The sequence below is a fragment of the Neofelis nebulosa genome, chromosome 2, assembly GCF_028018385.1.
Source record: "Neofelis nebulosa isolate mNeoNeb1 chromosome 2, mNeoNeb1.pri, whole genome shotgun sequence".
Lineage (NCBI taxonomy): Eukaryota > Metazoa > Chordata > Mammalia > Carnivora > Felidae > Neofelis > Neofelis nebulosa.
The window spans coordinates 176,725,967-176,743,634 of record NC_080783.1 but is presented as its reverse complement, the minus strand read 5'-3'; the positions used below and the strand labels follow the sequence as shown (position 1 = coordinate 176,743,634).

Genomic DNA, 17,668 nt, shown 5'->3' with positions numbered 1-17,668 from the left:
GCTTTTCCACAGAATAGTTGCACAGCCACTGCGCAAGTCACTAAGCTACCTAATTATTATTCTGTGCTTCAGCTTCCAAATCTACAAAATGAGATAATTATTATCTTCCTCAAAGAGCTATACTCAAGGTTAAATGAAATCGCACAAAGGGCAATGCTTGTAAAATCTCTTTAAAAGATGCCCTCCCTTTTTTTATGATAAGCTCGAGCAGCACGTCCCCTACATCAAAGTAGAGAAATAGAAAAACCCAAATGCTACCTTATATTTTCATGGCATACATTAGTGTTTCTTGACATTGTTGCATTTGATTTGGTTTACTGATATGTGAGTGAAACTCCATTCCCCAAGTATTTACGAAAATTTAAGAGTACCTACCTCATTGTGTTGCTGTTGGGATTAAGCGAATTAATACATTCAAAGGTTTAGAAGAGTTATTTATTATTATTTACCAGTTATTATATGATCATGATGATTGAACACCATGTGCTTTGTTAGCTGCTAAGAACATGGAGATGAACAGACACAGATTTTGCCCTCTAGAAGGGCCCAGGCATCTTACTGACGTCCTTTAAAGACACACGAAAGGAAACTCAGAAAAGTCATTTACTCGCTAAGGTTGTGAGTGGATACATGACAGGGAAAGGACTCCAACCCAAACCCAAACATTCTCTCCCTCGGATGTCCGTGTTCTCGCACCACAGTATCAGATAATGTTATTTGATTTCAGCTCTCCCCCAATGTGATCTTGACCTTTACTACCAACCATTTCCATGACTCCTGCCTCCAGATGCTGCTTGGGTTTCAAGTATGGAGATAAAGAGAAAGAGGGTTTAAAAAATTATATATATGTATAAAATGTATAATTATATAACATTATGTATTTTTATACAAACATATATAATTATATATAATTATGTGTTATAAAATGCATAATTTATAAATACATACTATGTTTATATTATTATATTATTACTACAATATATACCTTTTTATACATTATGTATTTATAAATATAAGTTATATATACATTATATATAATTATATAAATATAATTTTGTACATATATATATATATACATACACACACACACACACACATACACACACACACACACACATATATATACATGAAAGAGAAAGTCTGTTGTTTACAAGGCACCTGTTGTTTACAAGGCACCGAACTAGAGATCCTTTTACTAGATACCTTCACAGGTCCCACTTATGATGAGTATTACTGCCCTAATTATTACGCTTAAAACCAATTCTTAGAAAAGACCATATATTTCCCAGGTAGCTGGTGGGTCTGGGACCCAGGCCCCTCTTGAGTCACAGCTCCTACTCAAACCCCCACATCATCTATAAGGATTTCGGATTTGCTCTGTCCAGCTCTTCACTGCACTCTTACGGAGCAGCTGTGAGGTGCCAGTCCTGTGCTAGGGATTCAGAGATGTGAACGACATTGTCTGGCCCTCAGAGAGAACAAAGACAAATAATGATAGAAGAGGAGAAAATAAAAGTGTGTTGTTCATCAGGAGTCCCGCAGGTGAGACCATTAGAATGGTGTCACACTCGCTTGTGACATGAGAAAAGACTATGTGGGGAAGGACATAAGAGGCACTCAGCAAGTGCCTGGGCAGATGGAACCTGGACAACCAAACAGAGAGGTCAGCATGTGGGAAGAAGTCCCTGTTCTACCAGCCACTCAAGTAACTTTTCCTCTAGGCATCTCAGTCCACACTACGTGTTGAGGACCTACTCTGTGCTTAGTACTATTTTTATAAGCATAAGTCCTAGTGCATCAAAGAACTCACCATCTGGTAAGAAATCAAACAAGCCAATGTAAAGACTACACTCCAATGAATCAAATATGTAAATGTGACCAGAGCACATAGGGGACTCGAGAGGTGCATTTGAAAAAGGAACTTTGTATGTCTCTCCCCTGCTCGGTCGGGTAATCCTTCCTATATACTCCCGGATGAAAGCTGAGGCAGGCCCCTGACTCCCTTGTTCACTCTTAGATAATCGAATGTTCAGTAGTCCTTTAAAATCCTTAAGTAAGGGATGCCTGGCTGGCTCAGTCGGACGAGCATATGACTCTTGATCTTGGTGAGCCCCATGTTGGGTGTAAAGAATACTAAAAAAAAGAATAATAAATAAACTGGGTTTTACAAATCCTTAAGTAAAATCTCATTTCAGTAAAGTCAACGTAATAGGCAAAGTTTCCAACTTTGTAGAACATGAATATTTTCTCCTCCTCTGTCTCTGGTTTACTGCAGTCCAGGGGACTGTACCCTTTCATATCCCAGCTCCTCCTCCCATAACTCTGCTACCTCTGGTCTGCAGACACATCCTGGGGTTGGACTGGTAGAGGAACAAAGAGAGAAGAGAACATGGTAAAGGGCAGCACCGGAGAACTTCCACCTCACAAGTATTGTCATAAACCAGAGCTCTGCTCCTCTCTGCTCTCTGGTGCCTCATTAAAGACGATTAAAGCTGGGGGCCGCCTGGGTGGTTCGGTTGGCTAAGCATCTGACTCTTGATTTGGGCTCAGATCATGATCTCACAGTTCATGGATTCGAGCCCCTTGTCGGGCTCTGCGTGGACAGCGTGGAGCCTGCTTGGGATTCTCCCTCTCCCTCCCTCTCTGCCCCTCCCCTGCTTGCTCTTTTTCTCTCCCTCAAAATAAATAAATTTTAAAAACAATTAAAAAAAAAAAAAGATGATTAAAGCTGGGAGAAGAACTGGGATTTGCAACCTTTTTTTAGACCCTCACTGGGAGCACTAGGTGACCCTTGTGATAGGTTCCCCTCAGCTGGCTGTCCCCTTCCCACACCCCGTCCCCTTGTTCCAGCAATCCGGTTCATGCGGACTCCCTAGTTAGTTCTCCCTCCCTAGTAGGTGGTTTGCGTAGAACTTTGCGTGGCTCCAGGCCTGCATTCTCGCCCACATGGTCTGTATATATTCTTCCAGAAATACCCAGCAGCTCTGACCTGACAGAATCGGAGAGGCAGGCCAATCCAGGGCCACCAGCCCTCCTCTCCATGGCCATGGCCACGAGCGGCTAGCTATCCCAGGCAGGAGGCAGAGCCAGCCCCCTCTGTCACTGTCACTTCAGAGGACTCTTACCAATCACTCCAGATGGCCCCACAGAAGCCCTCACACTGGTTTTGAAGGAAGGGTGATGTGCCCTTCCCCGACCCTACCCCTGCGGGACTGGGATTCAGGGCACCCCTCACACCAAAGACGTTTTCCTCACAAATCTTCTTTTAGCCTGCAATCTTCATCTCCAATCGTCTATGTCCCCAGTGTGACGCAGGAGCCAAGAGCCAAAGAACTGATTGAGGGCTGTTTCCTTTGGAAACTCCACACTTGGTGAATGCAGCCTTTAACGTGGCCCACTTCCACCTGAACACCCTCTCCTATAAACAAGTCACGTGTGCCCCCACTTTTCACGTTAGGCGGCACCCCGTGTGGCAATCATGTTCCAAGTCGGCGCTCACGTGGGCTCGTTCCTCTGAAAACAATTCTTTCTGGCTCCAGTCCCACCTCCTCAGGTTGTCTCTCCCAACGGTCTCAGCAGTCGGTGACATTCCGCCCCACTACTCTCCTGAATCCCGCGAGGTGGCACCAAATCTCCCTTGCGTGTAACAGGCCCTGCGTGATTAATTTTTGATCGGTCGACTTGAAGACACTGTTGACTGCAGCCGTATGGCATTAGCTGCTCCCACTGTATCCACTGCCCATCTTCCTGGAAGATGCTCATTCAGCATCCATTCATGCATGGAGCAGTGGAGACCACGTACCCTGCACCATAGCTATTTTGCCCTTAAAGGGTTCCTCTGCTGCAAATAGAGGGAATTAATCTTTCTTAAACCTTGATATGTCAGGTACCGATCATTTCACTTACTTCCCAAACTAACCCTCAGGAATATGTATCACTTTACCACTCTTCCAGATAGGAAAACTCGGATTCAAGCAGGTTAAGTAACCCGCCTGAAGACACACAGCATCTAAACGGTGGAGTTAAGTTTAAGTACCTTTGACTCCAAAACCCATGGGCCATAATGAAAGGAGAAGTCAGTCACAAGACAGGAGACGTGGGGTTCATCCCAACTCTGTCATTAATTTGACTGTGGCTTTGGATCATTTCCATCTCCTGTCTGAGCCTGAGTCTCCTTATCTGTAGGTGAAGGAGCCGGATACAGTGACCACTCCTGCCCTTCCAACTTGCAGAGCTCTGAGCTACTGAAAGGTGCTTATGTTAGTCACATTGGCTGGCACAGATGTTTTAATTCAGAATTTCCCTTGTGGTAATCAATCTCATCTTGTTATTTCCTGCCTGCACTACTAACCTCCTTCATTTGGGATCATTTGTATTGCTTTTTTGTGTTACTCATGTTTACAGAGGGCCTGATTTAGCATCATCTGCAAATTTCATCAAAGGGCGTCTCTTCACCACCTAGGGAAACTTAATGGGCCAAGTGAAATACCAATGGCAGGGCTTGCGTCCTCATCACTTTCTTCCTCCTTACGTGTTTCTCTAAATAACGGCCCTCCAAGTAGGTTAGCGCTATTCCGAAAACCTGTAGCTTTGGGTCGGCTGGACCTGGGCAGAAAGCTTGTGAATTACTTAACCTTTACCTAACCTTTCTGGACTTCAGTTCCTTCATCTAGGAAACAGGAATCATTACACCCACCTCAAAGGGCTGTCTGAAGTATTAGAATTAAGGGTGGAATACGGAACGGTCCAATCCAGGGCGCAGAACAAGTTACTCCCCTCCCATCTTCCCCATCACTAAGGTTTTGAGTATGGCCATCCAGAAAACAGCTTTCGAAAGAGGTTCTCTCTTTATCTGAATAGCGTTATGGGAAGTTTTCCTGCAATGCCATATAATATTGCCTATATGTCTCTTAACACCTCTTAGACCTATAATGCGTACCGCTGGCCTACAAATAAAGAAGGAAAACAAAATCTCAGGTCTCCCTGATGGGGAGTGACCATGGAAAGGTTTTTTAATCTTGCTAAGCCTCTTTTTTATTAGTCTTCTCTAAGTTTCTACAGTTTTCCATGGCTGTGAGGACTAAATGGAATACTGCAGGTATAACACTGGGCCACAGCAGGTAGTTCATACGGCACACCAGATATATTTGAATGTCCTCTGCTATTTACTAACTTGAAGGCCCCTTTGAGGTCTGATTTCAACATCTACCAAAAGGGGATTGTGATTCTTATGTTTAATGTGGTTGCACAGGTGCATGCAGTACCGCTGGTGGGTATGCCCAACACCCAGAAAGTGCTCGTATCTGGTAAGACTTCTTTCCCCACTTTTCCCAAATGCTTATGAATTGTGTTGTCATGGTTAAGAAGAGCTAAAGAGTATGTTAAAGAGAGAGAGAGAGAATGAGGTAGAGATGCACAAAGGCCAAACAAGTGACATGTATCCTTCTTTTGGAGGGTTCCTAAGAGTTAAACTTGGGGCAGGGTTCAAATATCAAGATGGTTCTGCATAGACAAAAACCTTACGAGGCGATCACATTTGGTTCATATCAAAATCACTCAGATCCAAAGATGCATTCCAAGCAGTTGACATCCATTTCAGTTGGATGCTAATTCCATTTTAAAAATTAATCCAAACTTGACAAGAAGCTGATCTCATGTAGCTCATCAGGACATCCCACTCCCATTCGGTTTCCTGGGAAGGAAACGGGGAGCCTGGCTGTCAAAGCCAGAGCTGAAGACACGCCTTTCCCTCATTTCAGCTGAAATACGCATTTCAGAAAGGACTGAAACAGCCGGGTTGAGTCTCATAAATCACTGCTGCCACGGCCTCGTTGCCTTTCAGTTGAGATTTACCAAAAAACAAAAGCACTCACGTCCTTTCCTGCAATCACTGGATCCGAGAGCCCCAGCGCCAGAAGCGCCTCCGAAAGCTTGCCTCTTCCCTCCCCATCAACCCCTCACATCTAATAGTCACCGAAGTCCACCATCCTGTCCTCCTGCCGTTTCCCAAACCCATCTCTCCAACTTTACTCCAGCTTTTGCTCCCTTGGTCAACACTTCTCACTTAGACTACTGCAGTCAAGTCCCAAATCTTCTGGACTCTGCTCGTCCATCCTCTATACTGCAGCCAACATCTTTACGATACGCCAACGTGACCATACTGCCCCTTGTTTACAAGCTCCCAGTGGCTCCCTTCGGGATCGAGTACAAAATGCCCACCTTCACCGCGGACAACGGGCATGTTCTGGCCCCCATCTATCTCTTCAGATCCCTCCTCTGCCACTGCCCCCCCCTTACACTTTGTACCCCAGCCATAATTCACTTTGAACGACTGTTTTGCTCCTGGAATGCCTTAATACACCTGGAACTACCTGAGAGCCCTATGTGCTCTTCACAACTACATAAATATAATCTCCTTCTGAAGGCCTTTCTTGACTTCTCTCCACCCCCAAGCACAGTTATCTGCTCTCCTGTCCGTGGCCCCACACACTTGGCATCCACTCTGTTTACACTGTTTTAGAATTATCAGTGCACATGTCTGTTGTCCCCACTATGCTTTGAATCCCTCGAACGCTAAAGCCATGCAGTAGTACCTTGGATTCCCATGTTCACAGAGTAGGTGTATATGCACTCACAGTCTCTAAATATTCAGACTCCCTACCATGTGCGTAACTAGGAATCTGGAGATGAACAGATAGGCTGTACTCAAAGCCCCTACAGCCGGGAGGCACAGCCAATATACGGAGGCAAATAATAACACAATGTGACATGTGACTCTAGAGTCCCAAGGAGAGGCCCTAAATAATCTCAGTTGGGAGAGAGGGGCAAAAAACACTTCCAAGAGGAGATTATATAAGTTATTTCCTTTATGAATTGCATTTGGACTTTTAGAATTTCAGGTCTACAGTTCAAGATGTCAGACTGGACATGGCTCCCAGACAAGACCCCATTGAACAGCTAACAAAGATGTACAAAATAGAATACATAAATCCTTGGAAGTACTGATTAACAAACAAAACAAAACAAAACAAGCAGGTACAATCCACACACAAATCTCTGAAGGGTAGAAAGCAAATGGAATTACTAAGGCATAAGCTAGAGCACAAGAGGTCTGTGACAGACACAGAAGACTGGAGTGAGTGTGTGACCCAGTGTAACCTAGTAGAGCCCTAGAAAGGCTTTAGAACAGAAGTGAGCAGGCCTGGGGAACCAGAGAGGGCTATGGGATGGCCATGATGAAAGAATCAAGACTACCCTGGGAAGGGGCAACAGTCTGCATGAGGGCTGGGGATGAGGGCAGGGAAGAGTTCAGGGTAAATCCACAAGCCCATCTTGAGCTGAAGAAAAAGAAGAAAGATGTTCCACCCAAGTAAGAAATGTGCTGCGGTGCTCAAACCCCACAGCACACTCCCTTTCACCATGGAAATTGTGGGAGCTCAAGCAACCTGCTCTGCTCCCCACCATGCCCAATAATGACCAGCCTGCCATTCAAGGGGACCTGCTCATCTACGCAGAGCTTTTTGGATAAATGGACCACGATCACTAAGGGAAACCGTGCCATCCAGCTGCCTATGAGAGTCACAAATAAAAGTAAGCCAACTGGGGGTGCCAGGACGGCTCAGTTGGTTAAGCGTCCGATTCTTGATTTAGGCTTAGATCATGATCCCAGGGTCATGAGATTGAGCCCCACATCAGGCTCAGCACTGGGCACAGAGCCTGCTTGGGATTCTCTCTCTCTCTCTCTCTCCCTTTTGCCCCTCTCCGCCCCCCCCCCACACACACACACTCTCTGTCCCCCCGCCTCTAAAAATAATAATTAAAAAAATGTAAGCCAACTAGGTCAACATTTGAGGAAAACTGATGAGAAAGAGAAATCCCAAGACTGAAAAAATGCACAGAGTGGATCCTGGAGGCAACAGATATAAGCAAGAAACAGAAGAGAATTTTCAAAGCACATTTCATCAGAAAGCTCACAGGAATTTGAAAAGTTAGTGCCACCATGAGAAACAGGCAGTGAAGCGTCATTGGAAATGTGAACTATGTTCATCAACATGCCAAAAATTTAGCAGTGGGGCCAAATAATAGGTTGGTAACGGCTAGAGACCAAATGAGTCCTCTGGGAGATGAAGTCAAGGCAATCCCATGACACAGGTACCAGAAGACAAGGAGGAGGGAAATACGAGAAAATTACAAGTTAAACTAAATGGAGAATGGGTCCGGAAGACTCAGAATTCCTCTAAGGAGATGTTAGTGAAAGCCACGGAGTGGTGCCGATATTGAAGAAAAAAAATAGGAAAAAAAAAAAAAAAAGAAAGAAAGAAAACATACTCCTTGTCCTTAAAAAGAGATTTGAGTCTTAGGTTGAAAGGATCATTTCAGGATCATATCAGCATGATAGATATAAACAAAGCAAACAACAAAAATGAAAATGCACTCCCAATCATGATCTGATGAAATTTCAAGCAAGAGACTTCTAAAAGATGCCAGGGGATCTGGCAGTAAATGTACCCTAAAAGGACAAAGGATCAGACTGCGTACAGATCTTGTGTCAATAGTTATTGGCCCCAGAGGACATGGAGGAGTGTCTATGAAGTTATGAGAGAACATGCTTTTGAATCTAGAACTTTATAAGCAGTGTGAAACTAATTTGAGAATTTCCAAAATGTGGGGGGAGGGAATCCAAAAGATTATATACCAGGCAAAGAATGACTCTCCCCACAATTAGGTGTCCACATCCTAATTCCGGAAACCTATGACTATGTCACCCCACACGGACTTGCAGATATAAACAAATTAAGGACCCTGACAGGGGTCACTGCAAGTGGGAAACCTTTTCCTTCGTGGTCAGAGAGAGATGTGACTGGAGAAGAATGGTCAGAGAGATGTCACAATGCTGGCTTTGAAGACGGAGGAATGCAGCCCAGGGCCAAAGGATGCAAGAAACATCTAGAATCCAGAAGAGGCAAGGAAACAGATTTTCCCTGAGTGTCTCCAAAAATGAATCCAGCTCTGCCAATATTTTGATTTTAGCCTAGTGAGACCTATGTCAGACATCTAACCTACAGAAGTGTTAAGATAATAAATGTGTGTTGTTTTAAGTCACTAAGTTTGCAGTGATGTGTTACAGCAGCAACAGGAAACTGTACAGTTCCCTCCCACACTCCTCTTCTGAAAACAATTACTTAGGAATATACTATAGCAGAATGAAAAAGGAAGCTAAGAAATATAAACAAATATGATGCAAGAAACAGTGGAACTAATCCAGAAGTAAAATGGACAAGGTGGATTTACAGCTGTGCAATAAATCCAGCAAGCATTTTATCAAAATTAGACGAGAAAGCCAGAAGGCTCTGCAAAAAAAATATCTTAAGGAGAGAGTGAACTCCACAGCAAAATCACAGACGAAGAGGCCCAACGACCTCAAATATGTGATGACTACATTTGCATATTCTACAAATTTTTTTTAAAAGATGCACTAGGAACTTTGGGAAAAATCAAAAGTTGTACAGAAGTCATGATCCAAATACACACAAATTAAATAACCGAAAGAGAGTAAGAAAAGATCATCTATTTACCCAATAGGACAGGAATATTTCTTTTCATGCACCATAGCTTAGAATTACCATTTCTTCTCCATGGGCTCAATAACACTTCTATATTCTATATCAACTACTATTTACCCAATTACAATACTTGAGATGCTTTTGGCGGGGGTGATTAGAATTAACCTACAGACAAAGCAGGTGAGATTTAGTTATAATTATAGTACCAAACACAATCGGTATCAACACTGACAGGATGAAAATAATGTTGGCCATCAGGAGTTAGGGCAGGAGGGAGGTGAGGGGGCAGAAAGTATAGGTCCAATAGTGTCCTCCTGTTACATGATGGGAAGTCAGGAGTACTATCTAAATGACTGATAAAATAAAAGTTTAAGGATGGATAGATTTTTTTAAGCAAAATACAGTTGGCATCCCATATTAAATTAGTCTCAGGTATACAACATAGTGATTCAACGATTATATACATTACAAAACACTCTCCAAGATAAGTGTAGCTACGGTCACCATACAAAGTTTTTACTATACTATTGACTGTGTTCCCTATGCTGTACTTTTCATCCTCATGACTTATCTATTTTATAACTGGAAGTTTGTACCTCTTAATCCCCTTCACCTATTTCACCTACCCACCCTCACCCCCACCTCTGACAACCCCCAGCTTGTATGTATAATTGTATATACATAAGTATATATATTTTTAACTCATAACCATTCATTTAACAAACATTCATTGAGTGACTCCGCTAGTCACCTTCCTGTGCATGAGGAATCTAACAGTGAACAAAATAGATAAAACCCTTTTTATCACAGAGTTTACATTCTAGTGAGGAGAGATAGATTATAAATAAATGCATGACTTATCTAGTGAGTTAGATGGCGATCAATGCTGCAAAGCAGGAGTCAGTGAACTTTTTCTGTCAAAAGTCAGATACAGAGTAAATATTTTAGGTTTGCAGGCCAGAAGTTCTCTGTTACAAATACTTTGTCATTATAGCAGGAAAGCAGCTGTAAGCAATACATAAATAAATGTATGTGGCTTTGTTCCAATAAAACTTTATTTATAATAGTAAGCAGTGGGCCGGATTTGATCCATGGCCTAGAGGCCATACTTTGTATATCTTTTCTATACAGAAAAAGCAAAGAGGGACAGGCGCTAGGGAAAGGCATAGACAGATGGGCTGCCATTTGAAATACAGAGAGGAGAGAAAGTCTCCGGAGAAATGATACTCGGGAAATTATCTGAAGGACGGAAGAGAGTGAGCCTTACAAATACCTGGGGAGTGTTCTAGACAGAAGGAACTGCAAGTACAAAGAAGGAGGTGGGAGCATGCAACCTAGAGACCAGAGACCCTGAGGCTGGGAACAAGAGGAGGGAAGTGGAGTATAAGACACAGGCCCCAGAAGCGAGGGAGGATGAGTATGTGGGTTGTGGGGACGATCCTGCAGTAAAAGTGTAGTCGTCAGCCAGCAGGACTCATTACCCAGGATCAGAATCTGCACTTTTTTTTATTTTTAAAATTTTTTTAAACGTTTATTTATTTTTTGAGACAGAGAGAGACAGAGCATGAATGGGGGAGGGGCAGAGAGAAAGGGAGACACAGAATCGGAAGCAGGCTCCAGGCTCCGAGCCATCAGCCCAGAGCCCGACGCGCGGCTTGAACTCATGGATCCGTGAGATCGTGACCTGAGTTGAAGTCCGACACTTAACTGACTGAGCCACCCAGGCGCCCCCAGAATCTGCACTTTAACAAGACCCACAGGTGAACCCTATGCACCTTAAAGTTTGAAAAGCACCCTATGGAGCCTCCTTGGCCATCTTAAGGACTCTGGCCTTTATTCTGAATAAGAATCAACCACTGGCTTGGGGCGCCTGGGTGGCTCAGTTGGTTAAGCGGCCGACTTCGGCTCAGGTCGTGATCTCGTGGTCCATGAGTTCGAGCCCCGCATCGGGCTCTGTGCTGACAGCTCAGAGCCTGGAGCCTGTTTCAGATTCTGTGTCTCCCTCTCTCTGACCCTCCCCCGTTCATGCTCTGTCTCTCTCTGTCTCAAAAATAAATAAACATTAAAAAAAAAAAAGAATCAACCACTGGCTGAACAGAGGAGTAACCGGATCTGATACCCACGTTAAAAGAACTTCTCTGACTAGTATTTTGTACTTACACTACAGGAGGGCAGGGGAGGAAGCAGGGAGACAAGTTAGAATATCTCAATAATTCAAGTGAGAGACGACCACGAGTTGGACAAGGGGAGGTAATGAGAAGTGGCTGGGGTCTGGGTATAGTTTGAGGTAAAGTCAATAGGGTTTTCCATCATTTGGGGCTTGAGGCATGAGGGGGTCACAAAGGAGTGAGGAAAGGGAGATGTGATTGTAAGATTTGGACACTTAGCAACTGCAAAGACGAATCTGGGATTTACTGAGTGGGGAAGACTGGGTGGGGGAGTGGGTTGGAGGGGGCAGAGAGGGGTGGGGCCCAAGACCATGGGTTTCACCGGAGAGAATTTCAAGTTTGAGATGTCTGTTAGACACCCAGGTAGAGATCTCAAGCAAGCAGTTGGATGTACGAGTCTGGGGTTCAGTAGAGAAGGGCCACTTACTTGAAATGCTAAAAATCACTTCAAGAACTAAAACTGATAGCATGAGAGATGCAGAGCGAGAAGGGATTCTGGAAGTAAGCAATGACCTAAACCTTTCACTGCAGGAATCAACAAATACTATTGAAGTTTGAGAGATTAAATAACACCATACAAGCATATGAGTTAAGAGTTATAGTAGTGCCCGGCCTGAAATAAAAACCAGTCGAAAAGAGCTCGTTTACGTTAAGGGAAATGAGCCAGTCACAAAAGGACAAACCCTGCCTGACTCCCCCTACCCAGAGCAGACAAATGGATAGAGACCGGAAGTAAAGGACTGTGGCCAGAGGCGGAGGGAGGGGGAATGAGGAGTTACTGTTTCATGGGTACAGAGTTTCACTCGGGGGAAGATGAAAAACGTTGTAGAGACAGGAGAGGATGATGGCTGCACATCCACGGGAGTGTACTTCATGCCACGGAACTGTACATTTAAAAATGGTTACAATGTGGGCCACCTGGGTGGCTCAGCCGGTTAAATGTCTGACTTTGGCTCCGGTCACGGTCGTGCAAGTTTGTGGATTTGAGCCCCATATCCGGGTGTCTGCTGTGAATGTGGAGCCTGCTTCAGATCCTCTGTCTCCCTCTCTCCCTGCCCCTCCCCACTTTCTCTCCCTCTCCCTCTCTCTCTCTCAAGTTTAAATAAAAATTTCTTAAAAATGGTTAAAATGGTAAATCTTCTGAGCATTTTACCACAACACATTTTTTTTTTAATTTTTATAAACTCACAGAGCAAGCACACACAAAAAGAAATAAATCGTTACCTCGCGGGATGGGAGACGAGGACAGAGCGGGGAAAGGAGATTTCTGCTTTGTGTTTTGCACTTTTCTGAGCTGTTTGGATTCTTTAGCCAGATGCACACATTATGTTCATACTTAAAAAGAAAACATTTTAAAAGAATGAGGATGCAGAGGGAGAATTTCAACCCGTGTTTCTGCTTGACTTGCAACTCAATTTCTCAACACACTATTTTATAGAAGCTGATTTCCAAGAAGCCTTCAAAGCCCCTTTTTATTATTATTATTACTAGAAGCCATTCCCTTGGAAGCAGACACTTGTGATTTTCCGATGGAGCTCACATTCAAAGCCTCGGAGGGTAAGCGCACTTGGAAACCTACTCAGCACAGCCGCCTGCCTTTGAACTGCCATGTTTTCCAGGGCCCTTCACGCATCCAGTTGGCTTCCCATCCAACACATCCATTAGGCAGCCAGTATTTACTGAGTCGCCCCTGGGGGTGGCCAGAATCTGCTGGAGCATGCCCATGATAGAAAGCCTCCCACCAGCAAAGCAAGATCTCCAGAAATTCCCAGACTACAGCTGCTCATCGCCCAGGCTCCGACCAACAGACTATATGATGTCAATTTGAAGGTCTCTAATACATCCTTCTCATCTTACAGAATTTACCAGAAATTTTAATTTTTTTTAATTTTTTTTAATGTTTATTCACTTTTGAGAGACAGAGAGAGACAGAGCATGAGCAGGGGAGGGGCACTGAGAGAGGGAGACACAGAATCTGAAACAGGCTCCGGGCTCTGAGCTGTCAGCACAGAGTCCAGTGCGGGGCTCAAACCCACAAACTGTGAGATCATGACCTGAGCTGAAGTCAGATGCGTAACCAACTGAGCCACCCGGGTGCCCCCAGAATTTACCAGAAATTTTAGATTCCAGTCACAGGATTCCAGCAATCCAGAGTTAGAAGAAACTTCAGAAATCATACAGTAAAAACCGTTCCTCTTATCAAGGAAGAAATGAGGCTTAAAGACGTGCAATCACACACAACGAATTAGAAGCAGCAGCCAGACCCAAAAGTAGGTATGGCTATCAGGAAACATGCCATGCTCTGGGTAAGTCTGAAAGGGTCTCCCAGAATGATAGACCCTGTCCTGTGGGGTTAGGTTGAGAAACAGGTGGTGATTAGGGGACTAGGAAGAAGGGAGGAAGTAGGGAAGGAATACATACATGTAGGTGAAGCTACCTTGGCAGGGAGTAATAGCATGATGAGTAAGCCAGAACTCTCTGGACTGTGAAGTCATTCAAATGATGCATGGTTTCTCCGTTGATTGACTCTTTTATTCAATGTACGTGCCAGACATTGCTCTATGTGCTATGGACGTAGATGTGGTACTGCTCTCAAGAGACAGTCCAGCAGGCCAGCTGGTTACCATGGCCACCAACAGAGACAGTTGCAACACATTGTGATGAGCATGGAATAGAGCAGTATTTCCTAAACTTTTTTGGCCATAAGAATTCCCATCCCAGGGGCACACGGGTGGCTCAGTCAGTTATGCATCTGACTCTTGATTTCGGCTCAGGTCGCGATCTCATGATTCAAGGGATCAAGCTCTGCATCGGGCTCTAAGCTGATGGCACAGAGCTTGCTTAGGATTCTCTCTCTCCCTCTCTCTCTGCCCCTCTCCCACTCACAGGCACACGTTCTCTCTCTCTCTCTCTCTCTCTCTCTCTCTCTCTCTCTCTCTCTCTCAAATAAATAAACTTAAAAAAAAAAAAGAATTGCCCATCCCAGATTTACTAAGTTTGATTAAGTTTGATTATTCAGGGGCTGATAATCTGCATTTTTACTAAAAGTCCCTCCCCGTGCCCCACCGACCCCAGTAATTCTTATGATCAGTCAGTCTGGCTTTGGAAACATTCAGAGCTGGATTCTAATTCTGACTCAGGCCAATGATGTTACCTGCCTGATGAAATTACCTATCGGGACATTCACCTCTCACCTGCTTCCAAGTTCCTAAGACTGCCTTTTCCAGCTGTCAAGATACAGTCCATCTTATATTGTTGTACAGGTTGTGTACTGCAAAAAGATACCAGTCAAAAGATTGAATGTTTGCTGAGATCCCACCTTGTACTAATTCCTCCACCCAGAGGAAGGGACCCTTTTTTTTCATCCAAACACTCTTAGCTTTGCCTCCTGTTGAACTGTGTCTTCCCAAAGGGAGTGACTTTCGTAATTCTTCAGCCCAGATAAGGTACTTTTTCCTAATTTGTGCAAAGACCCCAAACAGACCAGCAGGATCCTGAAAACAGTACTGGTACCATTGACCACTCCCAGAATTCCCTGCTGCAGAGGCCTTCTTCATTTCTTCAGGCCCTCTACCAGGCTGGTGTATGAGCCACTTCCTGTGTGAGTCCTTGCCAGTCAACTCAGTCCTCCAAAACAGGACGCAGCACCCCAAGTACTGCTGTCCCTTGCCTAGAACGAGACAAACTGTAGCTTGTAACTAACTGTAGGAGTCTTCAACTCAGATCTGAGTTCACTCTTTCGTGTGTGACCTGAATAAAGTACTATTTAATGCAGGCTGAAAAGTTTCTCATGCACAACTTTGTTGCAAGGGTTGAACAAGATAACACATGTAATGGTCCTTAGCATGGAGCTGAGGACCTGGTGAGTTCTATTTCCTACGGGCGATCTCATTTGATTTCAACTTCACCATGACCCCTCTGGAGAGCTGTTATTGATATCCCCATCTCGAAAATGAGTAAAATGAATGTTGGGATGGGAAGGCAGTGGTACGGGGCTGATGCCCAAATCCAACTCTAGCTGTCTAATCCGTGCTTTTTCTACTCTTGCCACTAGACCCACACATCAGCTTTTCTCAGGGTTCCAGGTCTGAGGAGAGGAAAGGATAAGATTTCACCCTCAGTTTACAAATGCACCTCCATTAGGCTCATAACACAGGTATAATGGCACATAGCCTTTCAATTTTGAGGGCCAACTCGAATGGGTTAGTAATTACTGCTCAGAAGACCATGTCATGAAGGATTGCAAGAGCGAGTCAGAGTACATAGAGTATCGTGATTGATTAATGATGTCAGCCACGGGAATGGGATCCAGGAATGATGGCAGGCCCTAAGGAGCACACCGCACCCCCTTTCAGGTTTCAAAGTCTGCCCAAAGTCAAGCACACTTGATAAAAAGGGAGGTCCAAGGGTACTAAATAAAGCTGTTAAAGACCATTAGCACCTTATTAAGACCTTTTCCCAGATGCAGCCAGAAACAGCCAAAGAATACAGAATGGGGGAACATTTTGGAGAATGAGCATAGAGTTGTCTGAAGCATTTAACATGAGGAGCACAAACCCAGTTCTGTCTGTTCCCAGACTTCTTGCCTCCTTCTCTCCAAACATGGGGATAGGTGGAGGGAGGGCGCCATGGAATTCTGAAACCTCCTCAAGAGGTCCAGCGGCAGCTTATGTGTGACCCGAGGCAACTAACCTAGGCTCTCCCAATCTCTGGGGTTCATCTGCAAAGGGCACAGAATGATCTCTCTCCATGGTTTTGTAAGAAGATAAAGTATCTAAAGAACCTCCAGAGAACTCCACCCCTCAAAGTAGATCCTTGAAAAGTTTCATTCCCCACTCCTTCCCTTCCTCCCTTGAAGATCAGGCTTGTGGAGGTATAATTTGCATACAGTAAAATTCATTTATTTCCGACAAACAGCTCCACAAACAGCCGTGTGTAACTACTACCTCAGTGGGACATAAAATGCTACCCTCAACCCAGAAAGTTCCTTCATGCCTCTTTCCAGTCCATCCCTCACCCCCACCTCTAGCGCCTGGTGAACACCCATCTTCTTTCTGCCCCTACAGTGTTGTTTTTTATCGTGACCTATTTTAAAAGCCTAAATCCAAACAGCAAATAATTCTCTTGAGTTTTTCTTTTACATCCTACTCAAAAATAGCTCGGCTCTGACAGCTCAGCTCTCTTTTCCAGGAAAATTCTTCATTAAATAAATGAATTCAATGTGCATATTAAAAACACTCAGCTTCGTATTCCTTCTATTTATAGCCAGAGTTCACCCAGCAGGGGCCCAGCAGGCCTGTCAGGGTCTCCCTGTCCTCTTCAGCCCACACTCTCTCCTCCCAGCCCCAAGGCAGAGCTGGCTGCAGGCCCAGGCGGCACAGGCAAGTCAAAGCGCCAGAAGGGGCTTGGGGAAGTGTTTCCTGGGGGAGCGTGATCCTCAGCTTTTCAGCGCAAACTTGAGAACACCCTGGAATTGCCATGGGGGAATGAATGGCCATATGATAATTAACAGCACCATGGAACAAGGGCAGAAGAAGGAGGGATGGGTAGGGCTATGCGTTCTCTAAAGTCCTGTCGTGCAAAAGCAGTCCCATGAGCGAGACAGATCACTCCACAATTCCTGGGGTCACCCCCACCCTCACCGCATGTGCCAGATCCTGCATTAAGCACAAAAATGAAAGGTGGACACGCAGAGGGAAAATAACTGGACCTGGTTTCTGTCCACAAAAAACTTACTATCTACTAGAGAGAGAAAACATACAGGGAAGGAAGGAGGAGTTGAGTGGGGGAGAAAAAGCATGAGCTATGGTGCCAAAGGGAGTGAGATTTTAAACCGATCTTGTCATTTGCTGGTCGTGTGTCCTTGGGGATGTTGCTTCACCTCTCTGAGCCTCGAGGTTCTCATCCGTAAGCTGGAAATTACACCCACCCTCAGAG

At 44.6% G+C, this 17,668-nt stretch overlaps 1 long non-coding RNA gene across 1 annotated transcript; it reads right to left on the bottom strand.

Moving 5' to 3' along the window:
• Positions 1 to 585: 585 nt before the first annotated feature.
• LOC131504680 (uncharacterized) lies at positions 586 to 14,472 on the bottom strand. Its single transcript, XR_009258106.1, has 5 exons — positions 14,153 to 14,472; positions 12,956 to 13,066; positions 10,421 to 10,477; positions 3,546 to 3,653; positions 586 to 790 (listed from the first exon to the last, which is right to left on the bottom strand). It is a non-coding gene; the product is annotated as an uncharacterized LOC131504680 (long non-coding RNA).
• Between the last annotated feature and the right edge of the window lie 3,196 nt (positions 14,473 to 17,668).